The sequence below is a fragment of the Lissotriton helveticus genome, chromosome 5_1 (assembly GCF_964261635.1).
Source record: "Lissotriton helveticus chromosome 5_1, aLisHel1.1, whole genome shotgun sequence".
In the NCBI taxonomy this organism is placed as follows: Eukaryota; Metazoa; Chordata; class Amphibia; order Caudata; family Salamandridae; genus Lissotriton; species Lissotriton helveticus.
The window spans coordinates 832,247,047-832,264,498 of NC_136065.1; the positions used below are offsets into that span (position 1 = coordinate 832,247,047).

Consider the following 17,452-nt stretch of genomic DNA (forward strand, 5'->3'; position numbering starts at 1 on the left):
TATATATTTTATGGGCAGGGGTCCCTTTGAGGACCATACATATTTAGTGGTCATCATAATATGTTTACTATGCCCCATGTCCTTTTTCGTTTCCATTTCCCCTTATGGTCCTGGTGTACCATGTTGGGTATTGACACCACAACAGAAATTTAGTGATAGTCTCTCTCCAGTTTACAGTTCAACTGTACTTTGCATTAAAAACATATTTGATTTGGTTTTCTTATAACTTTGGTCCCAATTTATAGGTTGTGCAGATCTGTGCGATGACAAATTAAGGGGGAGTGGTAAAGAGATATGTTGGACTTTTTAGCTTCCACATGTAATGTACCTCCCTGCTAAAACAAAAGACACTGAAAAAAACTGCACCAAACTTGGCATAAAAGCTAAACTTCACTTCACCTTTTGTGGTTTGATTTAAATCCGTTCATTATTTTTTGAGACATGTTTGAAAAAGATGTTGGATGGATTTCAAAGGATTATACTTTAGAACCATCGTGGCATTAGTACCAATGGCATGAATGAAACGTGCTTTGTCAAATCACTTTTTGAACTTTTATGCATCAATGTCCTTCAGCAAGAACTGTGTCTACCAATCCAAACCTCAACCTTCTGCCCAGCTCTAAAAGTACCAATGTTTCAAATCTTCCAATGCTGCCCTCCATTAACCTCCTTTGTCTGCTTGTCTGGGTCTTGTAATTGATACAATTTATTGTTCCCTTTGTATGAACGGTATTATAAATTAGACACACCCAGCTTTTGGGAGGAAAGAAAAATATTGATTGTTACGTTCAACCTTCTTTTAATTATTCTCAATTAAGCTGACTTGTTTCTTAAGATTGTACATAATTTTGATTGACAAGGGAAGGGCTGTGCCACTGCTGGAATGCCATGCAGTTGGCACTTGAGCCTGGTGCACACTCCAGTATATAAGGAGGTTCATTTGAACAGATCACAAACTATCCTGATAGCTTTTTCTGAAGAATCGGCTATTATAGTGACTGCAGCAACCATGTCCGGAGTTAAAGGTGGCGGTGGCGGTTGCGGTGGCGGTGGAGGTGGTGGCTATGGTGGTGGAGGACAGTGTGCAGATCAGAAGAATCAAAACCCAAATCAATGCCAGGGCGCAACCATTGACCGTGAGTTGAGATTATCTATTTTCATGTCAAATTCAGTTTTATGGTATGTTATATTAATGCCAACCTCAGTACATATGGGCTGTTTTAGACATAGTGAGTGAGAAGGAAATATTAATGGTAACTGATCTGTTAGGGGTTGTTGGTCCGCAGTGTTAATTTTTAGATATATATATTCGTAAACAAAGCATTTGTAGAAGAATCAAAAATACTTCGTAACAAAAACATTTACTTGGTCATAGACAGCAGAACACTTACATAAGTATACGATGGAAGTGATGGGAGAAAAATGTGACAACAACGAGAGTACTTTACATATAATATCCATTTCGCACTAAATAGCCTGACAATATTCATACATGTGCAACCATATTAACTATTTTCACTCATTCAAATACGATCACCGAGAACTCAGCCCATCGATGGATTATGCTCCATTTGAAAAAAAATCTGTTGGTCACAGGAGAAGACATGCACATCCTTAGCTAGTTTCGGTGTTAAAATGTCGGAAGTGCAGCAGGCAGTTGGTAAAGAGGAACCTAAAGGCTTCCGTTTCAAAATGATTTCAACATTGTGTGGGTGGTGAAGAAAGATGAGGTGGGATCCTCTCCCTTCTACTTCGAGTCTGTCAGTCAAGAAGGTAAAGGTCATTGTCCTTCTTCTTTGTCTATTAATAAGGCCGTTTTTCCTTGCCCTTCTTTGTTTAGGACGACCTGCTGAATGTTCCTGTAGGTGCATATCTCTCTATTTAACGACTGTCAAGACAACATGCCGAAATGTATGTGATAGCGTGTCATGAACATGAACACGCAGGCGCACTCTAAGAGAAAATGCTGAGCTTGAATTTGAGTAGAGTTTAAGGGTTGCAGCAAATATTTCAGACAGAATTCATCTGGCAACCCTCATCTACTGTTGATATGTACCAGTAAAGAAATGTTAACATTTTTGTGCCAGCTACACAGTTGCATCAGGGGGGCTAAGCACAATCCTGTTCTACAACAGGCTTGCTCATTTAGGAAATGTAACTCCCTTAAACAAAACTTTAATGGTAATTGACAATAATGGGGGCTAGCAGAGTCTCCAGCAACAAAGAAGTCCCTTCTTCAAAGTAATTGCAATTAAGACTAACAGAACATGTTGAAAGCTCCTCACTAGGATTGACAAACCAGTCTTAGTACAGTGAAAGCCAGAGCAATAGGCTTGTGACTGTATCAATGTGGCAAGGCAAGGAAGGCATGGGCAGAGCGCACCGGTGGGCATTGGCCTGATTTGGCGCCAAAGTGTCCTGGCGTTCACTGAGGGGGGCTGAGCCTTTGTGCCAAGAACATATTCATTTTAATTAATTGCAGGTGTGTGTTAAATGCTTTTCATCCCAAGGACAGCACTCTGACACCACTCTCAGGGCATGCGCTGCTATAGTTGAATGAGTGTCAGGAATCAAGCACAAAAGATTGTTGTGCTAATAGTAGTAAGTCTATGTTGGAGTGGTGTGGCTCACTGGTTAGAGTCGGCAGACCCGTAAGCAGAGGACGGCCCGGGAACCAGGGTTCGATTCCCGACGCGGCAGGGTCGTGGACCAGGGTCAGCGGGCTTGATAACTCTCGCCTCGGTGCCTACTCCAGTCAGGGACCACACTCGGCAACTCTGGGCATTAGCTTGCCTCATCTTCACAACGGCCCCCCAGACCGCCGGGGATGCTTGGTCGCACCTTAGAGATACCCATTAGGGACCATCTCTCAGGGTGAGCCAGGACGGGTTCCCCAGCGGTCGAAGCGCGGAGATACTCCTCCGGGAGTTGATTCTAGCGCTATATAAACCCACAATTAATTAATTAATTAATTAATTAATCTATACGTCTAGATTCTGTCTACGATGTTTATGTTGCATAATATTTAATAATATTTTGATAATACCAACAAAATTAGGACCCGAGTTGGAGTCTGGCGGAGAGGGTACTCTGGCACAAACGTGACGGATATCGCGTCTGATGTGTTACAAGTGGCAATGGTTATAATGCACTTATAATAAGACTGGTAGGATATCCGTCACGTTTGTGACAGAGCAACCTATCTACTCGTCCTTAAATCAGGCCCTCGGTAATCTAACACACAATAGTTAACGTTTGTGGTTCTGGTTGTTTTTCAACTCCATTATATTTCTGGTTTTTGATGCTTCCATTAAAAGCAGTAAAAACTTCACTTTTTTACAAAAGTGCCTTAAATCTAAAAAGAGATGTAATCTCTTTCTTCCTTAACTGTTGAGAACAACCTGTAAAAAGTACTTGCTATCCTAATATGTAATTATGCTATATCTGTGATCGTCAATATTTCATTGTATGGGGTCATATAAATCAATGAGGGGTAGGTAAAGGAAGGGCCAGGAAAGGGGAAACTATGGAATAAGAGATTGGAATGAGGATGGCACTTGATAAATTCAAACATCGTCAAACAAAAAGTTTGCTGTTCACCAGAGGAAGTAATTGTGCACTATGGGGCAGATCTATTTAAAACGCAGGACAACACAGTGCAGCTACAATATTTACTTTGCTGCATTGCACTTGGGGAAAGAGAATTTCAAAGCTATATCTACTAAGACATGGCGCTGAAGTTCTCTTTTCCAGCACTCGTGCACAAGCAGGCTATGGAGAGGCACACGTCCTTTACACCACAGCTCAAAGATGTCTGTGTGATGTCTAGCATAGATTTTGTGCTGCAACCCTTCAAGTACAAAGTATTATGACCAGACTAACTTTAAGACTTTTCACACATTGGATGTTGTAATGTTGTAGGTTCGAATGACTAACGGACTGCTGATTGGTTCAGGTAAGTATATATTTATTTATCATACATGTACAAGCTAAACTGGAGGAGCGCCGGCCGGCGCTGCCGTTCTGTATCTCGCTCGGCGCGCAATGGGGAATGCGCGCGCAGCGCGCCAACATGGCCGCCGCACGTCACGTCGGACGTGACGTGCATCAACTAGAATGCACACTCTACATATCTCCCCTTTTTACCAAACTTTAACTGAGTCACTTACAGTCCAGTGTCCAACTCGAAATCTCGAAATCTGGAGGGCCTTACCACCGGCCTCCCACTTCTTGTAACCTTGACCGGGTTCTCCATAGTCTCTTGGCTCCGCTCCTCTTGGTTCTCTGCTCCTTCTCTCACAGCTCCATCCTCATTCATGCTTCTCTCAAACCTGTCCATTTCCATTCCTCTACTTCCGTTCTCTTCTTCCTCTTCTCTGTCCATTCCGACCCTTACTCTACCTTGCTGCTCGCAGGCTTCTTGTCTCCTCTCCACGTTCGCACCTTCCGTGTCTTCCCATTCAGTTCCATGTTGTTCCCAGCCCAAAACCTTATTGCACCTAGCCATCCGGTCCTGGGACCACACATTCCCATCACTCAGCAAAGCCGCTCGATCGTACACCTCCACGACTTGCATCGGCTTGCTGTACTTGCTGTCTCCTTTCTTCTCTAGGGTGGCCAACTTTACTCTCACCCACTCTCCTTTCTCCAAACCTGTACTTTTAACATTCCTCCGTTTATTGTAGTGATTGCTGTAAATTGCCTGTGCTCTTTCCAGGTTGGCCCGCACCACTGCAGGGGACCACTCACTGGTGACGACCTTCTCCTTCCAAATCCTGTTATCATGAGTGAATGGTTCACGTCCCCTCAATATTTGGAATGGGCTGTACCCCGTGCCAGTGGGGGTTATTCTGTAAGCCCACACCATGTTCTCTAACGCCTTTTCCCAACTCTGTCCACTGGATATGGCGGCTTGGATGGCTCCCATCACTACCCTGTTAAATCTCTCCACTAAGCCGTTACCGGCCGGATGGTAGATCGCCGTGTGCTTGACAGTGATGCCATTCCTTTGCATGAACTTGCTCCACTTTTCCGACGTGAACTGGGGCCCATTGTCACTCAAGATCGATTTGGGTATTCCTTCCCTGGTGAAGGTCTCTGACAGAAACTTTATGATGTTTTCTGTGTCCATGGACTCATCTATTCTCACCTCCGGCCACTTTGAATATCGGTCCATGAGTACGCACACGTATTTCTGTGTCCCCTGGTCATCTAGGACAGGTCCCAAAATGTCTACCGACAATTCTTCCCATGGATTGGCGGGAGGGTCAAACTTCCCTATTGCTGGTCTCAAGGGTTTTAAGGTCTTATCTGCCCGTTGACATTGTGGACATTCCCTGACATGCCTCTCAGCCCTTAAGTCCATGCCTGGCCACCAGTAGTTTTGTTTTGCCCTTGCCTTTAGTTTTCCTATGCCTAGGTGTCCCTCGTGTAGCAAGTCCAACAGTTTCGAGGTGAGGTTCCTGGGGGGAATCACCTTGTCTCCTCTGTAGATGAATACCCCCTTGTCCCCTACTGACAGTTCCTCTCGGACTTCGAAGTACGGCTTGAGGCTCGCCCTCACGTTCCTTTTCTCAGGCCATCCTTGGACAATGTTCTCCTTTACGTCTTTCAGGTCCGTGTCTTCCTCATAGGACTCTGTCCATTCTTGTAAGCTTATCAACTTTTCTTGGTCCTCTATCAGTGCTACCAACTCCCCCTTGCTTGCAGGGTCTTCCTCTCCAGGTTCCATGGTGGCTGCCCTACTCAGGTAATCCGCTACTCGGTTCCAGTTCCCGGGAAGGTACTCCACGTCATACCTAAACTCGAGTAACTTTAGTGACATCTTGGATATTCTGGGAGTGGCACTGGCGTGTCCACTCGATGTCAGCACCTTCACCAATGGCTTATGATCTGTTTTGAGTAGAAAACCTGACTTCTTCCTTGCTTCTGGGTGGTGGAGCTTCAGCGATGGCTTTTACGTTCTCCGACTTTGGTGTAACGCCCTGTTGTCCGATCTCGTGTCCTAGGTACGTTACCGACTGTAGGCCCAAACGACACTTCGCCCACTCCGCTGTAAGGCCCTTGGTTTCTAGCGTCTGTAGCACGTGTCCCAGCTTTTGATCATGATCATGCTTGTCTCGACCCATCACCAGGATGTCGTCCTGGAAATACTGGACGTCCTTGCAGTCTCTGAATAGTTGGTGCATCATCTTCTGGAAAACTGCAGCCGCCGAGGCCAGGCCAAACGGCATGCGACAAAACTGGTAGGAACCAAACGGGGTGATGAAGGAAGTGAGACTTTTGCTGTCCGGGTGAAGTGCTATTTGGTGATAGGCCGATGTCAAATCGATAGTAGAGTACCACCTCACTCCTCTGGTCTTGGCTAACATCTCTTCAATTCTGGGGAGAGGGAACTTCTCCACCACGATATTTTTATTCAGTTCTCTCAGGTCCACGCAGAGCCGGACCTTCCCGTTGGGCTTCATTACGACCACTAGGGGCGCCAACCATTCTGCACATGTTATCGGTTCTATTATTCCCTTCTTTTCCAACTCCTGAAGTTCTTTCTGGACCGCCTCTCTCACCGCAATCGGCACGTTTCTCACTTTGTGAGCCACCGGTATGGCCCCTTCCTTGAGCACGATCTTGTGTTGGAATTTTTCCATCCGTCCCACCGTGCCTCCAAACACTTTTGGGTAGTTCTCCTTCCACTTATTCAAGTCCGGCCATTCCTCTTGGTCTGCTAGTAGTATTTGCTCCTTTCCTCCTGGATCCAGCTTTATCCCTAGGTCGCCCTGGTCCAGCCATCCAAGGACGGAAGGGCCTTTCTCCGCAATATACAACTTGCACCATGCTGATCTGCCTCTAAATTCGAACAACAAGCGTCGGAACCCCACCATTGGAATGCGGTCGCCATTGTAGGTGACCGGCCGAATGTCTAGTTTCTCCAGCTCTGGGCCCAACTTGGGTCTGAATATTTCTTCCCACACTGCCCGCTGGATGATGGTGAAAGGGGATCCAGTGTCTGCCACTACAGTGATGGTGATTCCTCCCATAGACATGTCCAGAATTGGTTTCGTGGATTTCTTCCCTTCTACGCTTAGTACTTGGTCGTATATACATAAGACGGTGACCACCTCTTCCTCTGCGATTTCCTCTAGGTCATCTTCGCTTTGGTCTATGCTTTTCACCATTGCCTTGGGATTTTTCTTCCTACACACCTTTTCATAGTGGCCCAAGATGCCGCAGTGTAGGCACTTGGCTCGGAACGCAGGACATCTTCGATCGCGCGCGTCGTGGGACCAACTGCCGCACCTGTAGCACGATTTCTTGCCATCGTTGCCTGCTTGCTTGCCTTGCCATCTGTTGGTTCCTCTGGTCACTGGGTCTTTGCCTCTCTGGTCTTTTCGGTGGTCTTCCTCTTGTATCCTGTTTACCATCGTTGGGGGCGCTATGTCTTTCTTGGTCGCATCGGCACATCTCCTTGCGAGTTCCGCTCTTTTTACGATGACCATTACGTCTTTGAGTGTGGTGTCGCCGCTTGCCCATAACTTGTCCTGGACATTTGTGCTTGTGGTATGCATCACGATCTGGTCCTTTATGAATTCGTCTTCCCACAATGCGTATTTACACGGGGCAGCTAGCTTCCTCAAGGCCGCTACATATTCCTCGATATTCTCTCCCGGCCTTTGTCTTCTCTGCTGGAAGTTAAACCTGTCCACTGATACGCAGATAGTGGGGCGATAACGTTCGTCCAGATCTTCCAATGCATGTGCATATACATCCTTGTCGGCATCGTCCCTCTTTTTGGGCACCAGACTCTTGTAAATCCTGAGACCCTCCGGTCCCAGGTTAAGTAGTAGGATCCGTTTCTTCCTTTGGGGGGTGAACGCCTCTTCATTTTCATCCTCCAGGACCCCTATGAAATTGTCGATATATTCTTTCCAGTCCTCCCACTTCATCAGGGGGTCTCCTGGTTTCGGTAGGAATTGCACCGGCGCAATCGCATAGCCTGCTGGCGTGCTCATCCTCACCTCCCTGGTCGCTGCCGATTTGACGTCCTTGCTGGTGGGACTCCCTGGGGTGCTGTCCTTTACCTCTGTGTTGGTATCTTCCTAGGGACTTTCAGTGCTAGTCCCCGCCTCCTCTTCTTTGGTAGCCAGCGCTGTATCTCCAGGGCCCGGCGTGGTGGTTAGGGTCGCACCGTGGGTTGTCTCCTGTGGGCGTGCTGCTGCCTCTCCGGCCTCTTTGCCGCCTCTCGGTTGTCTGTGGCACTGCCACGCTCCTCCGCTTGTGTGGTGGCTCAGCTGTGCCCTCCCTTAAACCCTCTGCTACTTGAGTTATGTGGGGCAGCTCTGCATCCTGCTGTTGTTGTGCATGGGGTTGCCTACCCTGCAGCTGTCCACGTGGGGGGTCCGTTTTTTCCTTGGGGTGGGTCAGCTGGAGCCTCCCGACCTCGTCGCCACTGTAATGTTGTAGGTTCGAATGACTAACGGACTGCTGATTGGTTCAGGTAAGTATATATTTATTTATCATACATGTACAAGCTAAACTGGAGGAGCGCCGGCCGGCGCTGCCGTTCTGTATCTCGCTCGGCGCGCAATGGGGAATGCGCGCGCAGCGCGCTAACATGGCCGCCGCACGTCACGTCGGACGTGACGTGCATCAACTAGAATGCACACTCTACAGATGTGTGCTGTACAGTGCAGTTCACGTGCAATTTGACAAAAGTCAGATTAAATACATTTCTCTTTGTTAGTGCCTGCTTTGATCCGATGTTATTTCTTTGATGCAAAGCCGTTATCACTTTCAGTAGGTAGGGATTTGTATCATAAACATGGGTGGTAGCAGGAGCACATCCATGTACCACCCAAGGGACGTCCCATTGATAAAAATAGAGCACTGCATCAGAAAGGCAATTTTGCGTTACTTTGAGGGATACAGTCCACATAGAAAAGTGTTGCCCTCTAAAATGAATATCAACACCTTGCTCCACTTCACAACATTTTGCATGACTTTGCTGTGGTGCAAATTGTTTTTTAAAACTGCCTCTAACTATCTGGTAGTATGTACAGGGAGGAAGGAATAGTAAAGGTATGGAGGGGGACAGGCAGGGCCGGACTGGCCACAGCGGGCACCAGGCGTTTTCACGGTGGGCCGCCAGGGTGGGGTCTGGTTTTAGGGTCCTGGGGGCATTTTTGTAACGGGTGCCGGCAATATCGGCCCCCTGTGACAAAGTCGGCGGAAATGGGCCCTAACAAATAGCTTGGTCGCACCCCCTCCTCCCCCCAGGGGGGGAGAGGAGGGGGTGTTTGCATATTAATGACCTAGAAAATCACATTAATCAAGAGAATGAGGATGTTCCCAAGAGAGGCACCAGAAATCTTCCAGCATTACTGTATGCCGATGACTGTATTCTAATGTCCAGAACAGATGTGGGCCTACAGATGCTGGTTCAATGATTTACTGACCGAATTGGTTTAAGGACTCACACAGCAAAATCCTACATTATGGTGGTAGGTAAATCTTCCTCCATTTTATAATCATGTTTTATGGACAATGAAAGGCTGTCCTATGTTCCAACTTTTTCGTACTTGGGAATCCTGTTTGATCAGAAAGGCACTTGGCACCATCTAGTTGAAACAAGGGTCAGTAGTTTTAATCAAAACCTGGAGGCGATATTTAGGTTCACGAAGAAGCTAGGCTCAAGATCGATCAACTCAATAGTCAATATCTATAAGGCCTTCTCGTGTTCTGTCACCTTGTATGGGGCTGGAGTATGGAGTTTCTGTAATTCGGCACATCCCAAGTAGCTGAGAACAGCATTATGAGGAGCTTGTTGACAGTCCCCAGTAGTGTTCCAACTACCATCTATCATAGTGAACTTGAATTGACCCCTTTGTCCTTTCGTATACAAACTGCACCAATCCCACTGTGACATTCAATTTGGGTAAAGGAGGAGCCAGTCCTTATTTGCACAATTATTTTAGACTGTTTTAAACTTCATTATATTTTGAAGATTCCCTGGTTTAGTTATATTAAAAAACAGTTGTAGTTAACGGGGCTGGTTGGTTGTTTTTATAATCCCGCAAACATTGCTAAGATCCACAGAACCAAATTGAAGAAGGACTACTTGAACAGTCTAAAGTTGTCTAGTGAGCATCTAGAGATGGTAAAAAATAGAGTTTTGGAGCACTCGCTTCGAGTACGTACCCCAGGTGTTGAGCCTTATCTCTCTTTTTATTTTTGTCACACTAAATTGTTTTATCTTATTTGATTCAGGCTTGGCATCTCGCACCTTTTGGCTTCTTATCTCCGCAATGCCTATTGCGATGCTAAACTGAATCTTTGCCGTTGTGACTCCGAATCCACTCAGAGCACACTTCGCTTCCTGTTTTTTTTCAACTTTATATCAGGCCAAGGTGCAATTTTATGATTCCACTTTTATAAATAAATATTAGGAAGTGTCGGCCAGCTTTATACCATTTTCAGCTCTTAAATGATTAATTCACTTGTCGAATGGTCTACAGATTATCTCCACAGCTGTCCCTTTATGTAATATTGTTGGTAAATGATTTATTTTGCTCAGTTTTTAATGAATTACTATTGGATTTTATGGTCCATGGGTCAGGGGTTTATTATAAAAGTTCATTATAAACTGTTTCTAGTTCATGCTGCTATTTCGTAGAAATGTTAACCTAATTAATCACCTTTATAACACCTCGATTATGAATTATTATTGTCTTGAAGTGTATCATACATTGTCTGAGTGACATTTTTAATTTGTGTTTTAAATGTTCTTTTATAATGTATTTTTTTGTGGTTGCAAGTCAGCCAAATAAAGGTATTTGACTGACTAACTGACTGACAACTTATTTGCTAAGGACGGTAAATGATATTTTGAAAAGTTGTTTGAGAATCCACCACCATGACAAGCCTTCTGGAGGAAGGAGATGAAACTACGTGACTTCGTGAATGTCTGAGTTGTAGTGCCTCACTTCTAATCTTGTATTCTGAGCTTAACTTGCATGTGTGATTCTGACAAATCACTTTACCTCTGGTGTCCAGTCCCATATTTGAAACAAAATTGGAGCACTTGCAAGCAATTAAAATTGTCTAATTTCTTCACTTGGAAGAGGACTTTTCAAGAGATATGTAAAATAGTCAAGGACCTAGACTATTTGAGTTCTATAAATTCATGACATACATTTTTTTTTTTTGTAAAACTCTTTATTCATGACTGTTGCAAGCCTTACAACGTACAGTTAATCATTTATTAATTATAAATTAACAATAATTAAACATAATCAATAAAATTCATGACATACATGTGTACTGATTTCTTCTGTAATGTAAACGTTTCATAAGCACTATGGGGCCTACATTTTATGGTTTCTGAAGAAATGAAATAACACTTCAAAATTACTGCAGTCTAATTGTGTTTCTTCTGCTTTCTTAATTCTAGAATCCAAACCTGTTTTGGACTGCCTCCCAAGTAAGTGATCTACTGTGATTAATGTGTTATCACTTGTAATTGAGGAACAAAAACACAGGGGATGTTTGGATTTGGTTACACACAATTGGAGACATTGAATGTGCTATTTGATGGATCCTAGCAACCTGCTCCTAGAACAAATCCCTTAAAAACAGTATTTTGCATGCTTATGTTTAAAATAGCACTTAACTTACATAACAGAATTTCTAATTCATGCTTCTACATTTTCTTCACTTTCCTTTCTTACAATAAAGTTCTGCTTCTTCTTTTTAGTTTCACAAGTCACGTAAATTCAGGAAAATATGAAAAGCAAGGTTAACATTTTACAATATTGATGCATTTCTTATGTAGAACTCACTGTAAGCTACCTAGCTAAACTATTTGGAACATACATTTACTATATTAAGGAGTGAAACTGCTGGGCTTTTTCTTGTTTTTTTTTTACAAATAGTCAATACAATTTGGTTTAACAAATTTTGTGTAGCAGACAATTCAAAGCTTCATCTAAGATCTTCAAACACACCCCCCAAAATACTGTGGGCAAATACAAGATTACTTTTGTGGTAGAAACTAGTTGGGTATGCACCATTGACACGCACATTACCCCCAAAACATTGACCGGCTACTAGGTTTTACATGTCTACAAATACAGGGAAGATTAGGAAGGGACTCCGCTGAGGCATGAGGTTATATTACAATTACACTTTTTTACTTGTTGCTTGGATTGTCCACAGGCAGATTTTGCTGTCTCGAAGACCTTACCCATCCTTTAAAAAACCTCCCATAAGAAGTACTAAATAGTGAGTGGGTTTCCATTAGTTTCTCATGGCTTGCCATTGCTTGAATAGGCTGTCCAGCAAGGCATTTTGTGAATTGTTTCATTGTCTCATTTGTGTTTCTATTGGTAGTTGTGCTCAAACAGCTCTTTTGTTAGACTGCAGATTCAACATGAAGCAAAGTTTGTACTTCAGAGTCATTGTGTGTTCTTAGGTGTATTTACTTTAGCTAATTGAATTTTAATTGGTGATTGATGCCTTTTTTGTTTAGGAAGCAGGTCCTGATTGTTTTTATGGCAGACTAAGATTATTCGATAATCACCTTTACAAGTTAATTTTTTACTTTTCTGTCTTGATAACACATTGATGGATTTACAGCTTTTGTATTAAAAAAGACAGGCATATACATTTTCCTACTGTTGCACTAGAAGTACAGGCCCAATGTCAAACGTATCTGCAATGCAAAATGTTGCTTTAATTCTGTTTAACATCATCACTCACAACATAACTTCATGTTCTGACTCCTTTTTTATAACACTCTGCTTTGAGGTTACAGCCTAACTTTGCTAATGCATTCTGTTCAACCACGGGGTGGTATCCACAGTTTCCATATTGTTATACTCCACATATGATGTGGTCTCAGAATGGGACATAGAAGGTCTGATCTCACCAATGATTGTACAGTAAATTGCAATATTAGATGTTAACTGGAAGTCTGTTATAAATTGAGATGGCTTTGGGTAGAGGTAAGAAGGATACAGTATTAGCAAAAAGCAAATAGTGTTCGGCAAATATTTCTGTGATATTGGGATAAAGATTGGAAAAGCTTAGTGTGAACTTTAAAAATATAGGCGGTAGGTGAATAGTACAAACCTTGTACAGTCAATGAACCCTGACACCCTATGGTTAGCTTCTTATTATCTACAGCACTATTTTGTGACTAATGCATATAGGCAAGTGGGAATTACAATAGCTTCATGCAGAATCCTCGGTGGAAGTCTGTCTCAGGATCGCACAACCTTTGCCAGATGGATGAAATCAAAGCTTCTCCGTCCACTTTCAAGACTTTTGTGTTCAACTAAAGGTACCAGAATATAGTTTCAGTAAACATCATTTGCTATAGCAGTCTGGATGAGATGCCAATAGATATTTTGATTAACAATGCAGGTTTCAAAATACTTTATTGCAAGTTTGACCTATATCTATGCGATCAAGTCAAGTCAAAGAAAGCTTTATTCGATTGCCATATAAAACAATCATAAAAGCACATAAAAAGAGAACAATTATTTTATCAATTAAAATATCACACAAGTAAAAAGTGTCAACCATAGATAACGGCAACATTTATACCTAATGAAATTAATAATATTTCAAATTACCGTGTAAAAAAACATTAAATAGACATACATTTCCTTTGACTCAAGATTTGCTTTAAAATAGGTAAAATCCTGCAAACATTGTGCACATTGTCAAGCAGTTGTAGTACAAGGAATACTGGTCGGCATTGCCAAAGCTCCAGTGATTTCAAGATCGGTAGCAGACAAACATTCTGAGCATCAAGATAAAATTTACAAAAAAGTACAACATGTATTGTGGACTGTGCTGAGTGGTTATCACAAGCACAAGATCTTGTGCCCAATCATTCATTTTGGGGATAGCAACAAGTCTGTGAAAACCCCCCATCCTAAATCTAGTCAAAATGAATCTGTTGTAAATACCAGGTACAAAAGTTAAATAGGGTTGGATGTCAAAAGGGGTTAAAATCAATTGACTGTACATTACAGTCGGTTTTATAATCTCTGAGGATATTCAAATCATGTCCAGATGCCTCAGAACCTACTTTTTTAGATCCTTCCTCGTTATGTTAATAGTTTTTGGATTGGTAAAACATTTTAAGTGGCCTAGATCTTGCAAAAAGTTCCTGACATATGTCAGCCAATGAATCTTTAAGGCCCCTTCTAATTTAATAGTGTCAGTCAGAATATATTGATTTAACTTGGTTTCTTCCCTATTACAGATAATTTTTTAGTTGATTAACAGCTACACTCGTTACTATCAAATTATTATTTGACTACATAAATTAAAAAAGTACTGTAATTGGTAATTACATTGTTATAAATATCTTTCAAACTGTCCTGTCCATAAAGGTTTGAGTGGAGGCTACGGCATGAAGAGGTTCCCACAACTGTGGTAAGAAAAGAAAAGTGTGGTCCAGAGTCTCTTTCTGAGAAGAATTTGAAGGGATAGTCACTTCCCATTGGCCCACAATAAGGATGGGTGTCCTTTCCACTACATAGGGGTTTGAGGGTTGTCCCCAAAAGATATACCTGATACAGGCTCTTTATATAAAAAAACTATTACAGAAGATTGACATTAAGCAGTGCTGTGGGTCATCTCTTAATGCTTTATTGGATTTAGGGTGTCACTAAATTGACAATGGTGTGGGTGCTAGAAAGCCAAGATGGTCAAACCATGCATATGCAACACATTGGACAACTGTTGTTACTGAATCAAAATAAGCATGTGCCAAGACTGCACTGTCCTTATCTGCTTTATTAATGTGAAAACATTCATGGATCTAGTGTTGTGCTGTTGGGTAGTATAGTATCCTGATGAGGATAACCCGATCATGCAGGAATCTAGTGGCTCCTAATGGGTGGGAGCAAGGCAGAAACATTGGTGGTCATTATTGGGAGTCTAGTGGAGGGTCAGTTCTTCGTGTCTGCAATAAAACAGTCGAGGTCAACCTTTTTGGAATAACTTTAATGGATCATCAAATTTTGCAATGCAGAAGATAAGCATTCAGGCACTATTGGATTGGAGCAGTGGTTGACAGAGGTAACCAACCCAGATACCAACAAAGCCTGGCGAAAAAGTGTGGCAGAGACCAGTAGTGGTCCTTGGTGATTCACCATGGTATAATGATGAAAATTTGCAGCATAAAAGAAATTGTCATTGTGTAACACTGTGTGTGTCTTGAATCATATACTTATCCAACTAAAGGCTTTATGCTTTTACTAATTAAAACCAACTGTATTACCTTATTTTTTCAATGGTATCCCACCTCTCAGCCCACCTAGACACAGGAGTGCATTGTGCTAGTTTGAGCTGGCCCATGCAATCACAATTACATTAAAATCTTGCCAAACACAAGTCTGGAAATACAATCACCTCATTGAAGTAGCTGTAGAGAAAAATCATTTGTTCATAGATGAAGAGTATTTAAGTTATAGCGATGACATGGGTGATCATTCTTTAATTCTGTGTCTTTTCTTTTTTTCCATTAGATCCATGTGCTCCTGTTGACATTTGTGGGGACCAAGGGAAAGCATCATCTGGTGGAGGCTTTGGCTTTGGTTTTGGTGGAGGTGCAAATGCTGGTGGACAGAAGAAATGAATGTTCTACGTTCTATTGTCTCATTCCATCCATTAGCCTTTGTTCCAGAGATGTTGCTGGAAGTTGGATGCTCAGATTGATTGTGTTGCATTTACTATCCACATGGTTTCATTATTTCTCTATGATTGTGTTTATTTCCTTTTTGGAAACACATGGTGGTCAATCTTGCAAACCTGAAATGAGGATCAAACTGTAATAAAGCAGCAATATTCCATTGATTAATGCATGACTTGTTTCTTTCTTCTTACACGAAAAGTCAAAATTAAGTTTATGGTGATGAAGCTAGTTCTCTATAATGTACTCCCTTAAATTCCTATGGGCCTTATTTACAATTTTACAGCATAGGAGCACCATATATTGGAAGTGCTCCTTCCTCCAAAACATGCATTTTCCCAAATCTAGTTGGAGTCAGGGGAAATTGTGTGTTTACACCACTGGAGGGCTGCTGCCTCTACAAGTATACACCTCCCACCTGGCACACAGTCTGCTAGGGGGTCATTAGGTCGTACTGAAGGTCGTCCTACCCTTTTGAGGGCACACTGATATGTTTTCAAGATCATCCTCTAGAACATGATCCAGAATTCAGTTTTATAAACTCCCTGGCACTAAGGAGTTAGCCAATGTACCAACCCAAGACACAAAACCAGTTGGATGCCTCCATCCCAAAACCCGCTGAGCAATAGCTGAGTGAGTTGCATTCCAGGAAATGATTAACCCCATGATATTTCACAGAGATAGTTATTGGAATCCAAACCCTCTTTCATTGAGGAAAAACACATTAAAAAAATCTAAATCCAAATTATCTTTATTTGGTTTTCATATGATGGTAGAAAAACCATAAAAGTACAATTTAAAACAATAGTTAAGAACAGTTTTTCAGTCTCATTATACATTAGGTTTTAAAAATTCAGTTCGATTGGTAAATTCATTACGTCATTATTAAGCGCAGTAAGCGAGCAGGAAGTTTTCAGGAAAAACTGGTGCATAGTAAAAAAAAGAATAAAAAAAACGTATTCACAGTACAGAATTCATAATAAAAACATTTTTCAAAGATATTTTCTATGCCTGATACTGGTTTTCAAAAATTGAGCAATATTTCTCGTGAAGCATTCTGCATCTAAAAATAAATTGCAGTGCAAGATAGACTGGGCGACATTGTCTCATGCCCCAAATTTTTTAAATAGGTTTGATCCATTTTTTTCTTAGCTCTTTATAACATTTACAGAACAGGACCACATGCATCGACGTTTGGGGTGATACCTCATCACAGGGGCAATTTAATAGATTTTTGGCCCAATCATTCATTTTAGGGAAGCTGACCAAGTGATGAAATACATTTAGCCTAAAGTGTGTTAGCACAAACCTATCATGCCCACTTATAATGAACGTTAGGTAAGGTTGGATGCGAAGGCTAGTTTGCATCATTAGATTATTTTGTACTGTTCGATTGTTTGCCTCTGCGGCAAATCTAAGTTCCTCCATGTGGCACATGCATTGTTTTTTAAAGATTTTCCTAGGGATTTGAGCTAGCAATGTAGGATTTTTATAATAATTGAATAACCCTAAATCAGACAAGAAGTTTTTTACATAATTGAGCCACCCAATCTTAAGAACATTCTCAAGGCCTAAACTATCTTTCAAAACCTCCCGGTTAAATGATGTTTTTGGAGATGACCAAATACGATGCCATAATAGGGCCAGTTGAACTTTTATTGTATCTGTGATGTAAGGTATTCCCAGTTCTGTGTGGCACATAAACGTTGATGTGTCTTGTGGAACTGCCCGTAAATACCTTAAAAAGGC

The 17,452-nt window shown here is 42.2% G+C and overlaps 1 long non-coding RNA gene across 1 annotated transcript; it reads left to right on the plus strand.

Moving 5' to 3' along the window:
• The first annotated feature begins 950 nt into the window (after positions 1–950).
• LOC144754938 (uncharacterized) lies at positions 951–15,867 on the plus strand. Its single transcript, XR_013594807.1, has 3 exons — positions 951–1,136; positions 11,447–11,476; positions 15,540–15,867. It is a non-coding gene; the product is annotated as an uncharacterized LOC144754938 (long non-coding RNA).
• Positions 15,868–17,452: the final 1,585 nt, after the last annotated feature.